This window comes from Dendroctonus ponderosae, unplaced genomic scaffold, assembly GCF_020466585.1.
Source record: "Dendroctonus ponderosae isolate FM_Combo_2020 unplaced genomic scaffold, Dpon_F_20191213v2 Dpon_F_20191213_4, whole genome shotgun sequence".
In the NCBI taxonomy this organism is placed as follows: domain Eukaryota; kingdom Metazoa; phylum Arthropoda; class Insecta; order Coleoptera; family Curculionidae; genus Dendroctonus; species Dendroctonus ponderosae.
Window position 1 is genome coordinate 12,205,301 of NW_026018611.1, and position 3,944 is coordinate 12,209,244.

Sequence of the window (3,944 nt, forward strand, 5' to 3'; positions counted from 1 at the left end):
TATAAATTTAATGTGATAAGCATGTATCGACAATTTTGTAAATATGCCATAATTGCCATTATTTTGTTACAAAATTTTCTGCTCAATTTTCAATTTTAAAACTGCTTACCTAAATGATGCTGTCTTCCAGCAGTGTAATTCATTTACTTTCAAATGTTAATTTACTCATTCGATTAAAACTTTGAGTAAACATTTTTTACTAACATTGCACTCATGCATACATTTCAATCAAAAAATCTTACAATTATTAAAACTTTACAGTGAAAATATCGCCTTTTCTTTTAAGTTAGTGGTCAAGCCTTTAAATGAATAGATTTGATGAATTTGAAGGAAGCGGAAACTACAATAATGTAGAGAGAACCGAATCAAAAATACTAGTTTCCGGCATTATGAAAATTATTTATCCTCAATAAGGCTTGTCCTCAAAAATTGATGAAACAATTTTTATTCAATATAATTCAGAAGAAACTCAAAGTTCCACTAAAATGTGTAGATTGCATATTTGATCGCGTGTTTTTAACTCAAAATCAGATATCATATATAATCAGATGAAGGTAAGATTTTTCAACTCCTATTTCGGACACTGAAATGGTGTTTTACTTTAAGTTCAAAGGTTAAGTAAATTCATCTAACAATTAATCCACTGTGATATGGCGACGAACGAAGCAATCGTACATTTTGTCTGTCCAAAATGAATATCTACATGATCAATGGAATAAATGTTTCAAAACATAATACTTTTTCCTTTCTTTTTCTTCAACAACAATTCGCGAACAACCATCAAATTTTCCTACTTACGTTTTTTAATCTCTGCCTTTATTGACGATTTTTATCATTTTTGGGTCTTGTGGAATATTGTGTTTTCTGCCAGTATCAAAAATTCAATAATAAAGCGGCACTAAAAGCTAAATCAAAGTTAGCAATGAAGATAGAATGTTATTTAGTGCAGTAGGTATATGGCTTTACGGTTCAAAATATGTGTTCTTAGTAGTAAATTTTAATGTTTTATTGTATATTCCAAGTGCAATAGCGACGTTGATGTTTCAAGTAACAGATCATAACACACGGAGCCCCCATCAACTTCTTATCGTAAAAAATTTACTTCTGTTAGAAAATACAATTTTTAATTTAGAATTAGGTAGGTACTTACTTGTTACATTTAGGAATGTTTTCTGACCGGCCGTGAAAGCCTTCATAGTCTGATACTTACTTGTTGTTAAAATTCGGTAAGAAGGTCGCAAATCGCACAATCTCAACGTTTCAGATTGAAGAATCATTGGTTATGTTAAGAAAAGCGAAATGTCGTGCAAATTTTTGTAGGTATATTGTTTGGACAATATTGAATTTTAACTCTGGCACAAATTGAATATAGGTACCTACTTATTGAGAGATTGAAACCACAGAACCATTTTAATGGCGTCCAAACTCACTTAACTTGATATTTTTCCCGTAAATAGGTTAATTTTTTTCGATAACAAACTAATCCAGTGTTTCAAGTGGGAGTTTGCGAGTGACTGTAATACATTTTTTTTTATTTTTACGTTTATTTAGGATGTTTTTGAATTTTCAGTTTGCGAAAAAACAACCATACCATAACCATCAAAAGTAAGTTTTCGTACTGAGCTTGTAAATATTCAATATTTGTTTTTAACTCGAATGTTGTTTTTATTTTGACGATTTTATACCGTTAATCAAAAATGCCAAACAGCCAATTAGAGATTAGTACAAAAAATCTAAACAAAAAAATGGTAAAAAATAGCAGTTTCAATTGAAGATCTCCCTAAACACTTGACAACAAATAAAAACAAACGGCTAAACAAAATCACTATCAAGCCGAATAAGATTGAGATTATTTAATTTCAACATTGCCTCAAGCTTTTAGGCAAGTCGAAATGTCGTTAGGTCGAAATGTTTAAGCATGTCGGCTTTGCGGACGAAGTTTTATATTTTTGAATTAAACTTTTTGCTTAGTTTTTGGGGCCAGGGTAAAAAAAACACCAAAAAACTATTACTAATTTTAATGTGGAACTACTTTTCTTATTTTTTAACTTTTGATTTAACTTTTTAATTGGACTAGTCCGCCGCCAGGAAAAAAAATGTAAAGAGGTGGTTCCTTGTTTCTCAGCGGAACTACCTCGCTTCAAAAGGAGAAAGATCGACCTTCGTCCAAAAAGCGTGAGAAAGTACCTAGGTATCTTAATGCGAAATTTATTCATATAGGTATATATTACTAAATATTATCTGGAAGCAAATTGTGGACAGTTATTGCATTCCTTAAAGATCGACAACTTTACCTACTGGCAGATACATTATCTGAATTTCGCTCTAAAAGTGGAAAATTTAATTCACGATGTTTAAATACTATAAGTCCATCGGTAGTTCTTAGATCTGTTGAATGTCTTCAATTTTTATCTTCATATATCATCTTCCCTATTTCGCCATTGCTGAAACTTACTTACTCTGTTGGTAAGTCAGTGATTAATTACGTCGATAATCGCTTATCAGCTTAAAATGTTCTAAAATCCCTGGCATTTTATGGGCTACGCTACTGCACCTCATTCCTTCAGCCCAATCTTCAAAAGACGCAAATTCCAGCTTGCTGTTTCGTTGCTCCTGATAACATACCATCAAATTTACACATATTTGTCGCCATCTGTTGGCGTTTTATATTTTAAATAAGTCATACTTATAAACCCTTATTACATGAAAAGCGCCATTGGAACCCAGTTTGTAAAGAACCATTTTTTGTAGTTGTTTAAAAAATATATACCTAACCACAGACAACTTGCATTAAAAACGGGGCCCCAACGCCACAAGCTTTACCGTTTCTGCTGCTCCTGTTACTCGAAAAATCCCAATCTCGTTGCATAACCCACCTAGCGCCATCTACTCGACATTGGTTTACCCACACGGAGCTTTTGCCTGTTCCCCTCGTGTTGAAAAGCTCAAGAACCATTTATGAAAATGCTGTAAAACGCTCAGAGGCGCTTGTTGGGCTGCGTCTATTGTTCAGCTCACGGAGAGGTGAGTGTCTGTTCACAAGCAACAAAAAAGAGAAACAAAAGGCTCCCTTTACGTTCGGGCTTTACCACGAAGTCTTGAGCAGGCCCTGGTTGGTCAGACGATGCGGATTATTTGGCCAGAAGGTCGATATTTCGATGGGTCATAAATGGGTGGGTGGCCATTATATTCTTAAAAATGGTCGTTTATGGATGATATGGGTGTAGGCACCCATCAATAAAAGCTTGATGACGCATTTTGATGTGTAAATGTGAATTTTTGCTTGATAACTGAACAATTGGCGTTCTACTCATCGTTTAAAGTTCTCAAAAAAGATCAGTACCGGATTGGTTCTTAGTGAGTTAGAATTAGATGTGCTGATTGTCGTTATTTTAATGTTAGAGAAAATAATTAGGTAGTAATCATTTTCCGATAAGATGCAATCATTTAAGTAGCCTTACTGTACTATTTTCAAATTTAATTTAGTTTGTGAGTTTTATAAAACTAAGTGTTACTTTGTAGTAGGTCGGTTTAACTTTTGATACGTTATCTATATCAATTAGTTTAAGGCAATTAGTTTGAGTCAGTAAAAGCTTAGCTACAGTGCGAGTCATGATTAGATATATAAATTGTTACGGTAGATTATACGATTAAAAATAATGTTACTACATTAAATTAACCAGTGTCCGAAAATGCTTCATTGCGAAAATACAGGGTTAAAGATACATGAAAAAGTCTTAATACTAATAAATTATTTGTTAAAGTAAATCGATAAACGGCTTTAACGTTTTAAATGTCAAGAGATCATTTATCTTCTACACGGCGTTTTTTATCTTGAAACGCTTAAATATTTCGAATCTTTGTGTCCACGAAAAAATGTGTCAAATAAAAAGTTAATATCTGAGAAAAAGACGTTTATTAGTGTTAGAAAAAAACGCCTTCTT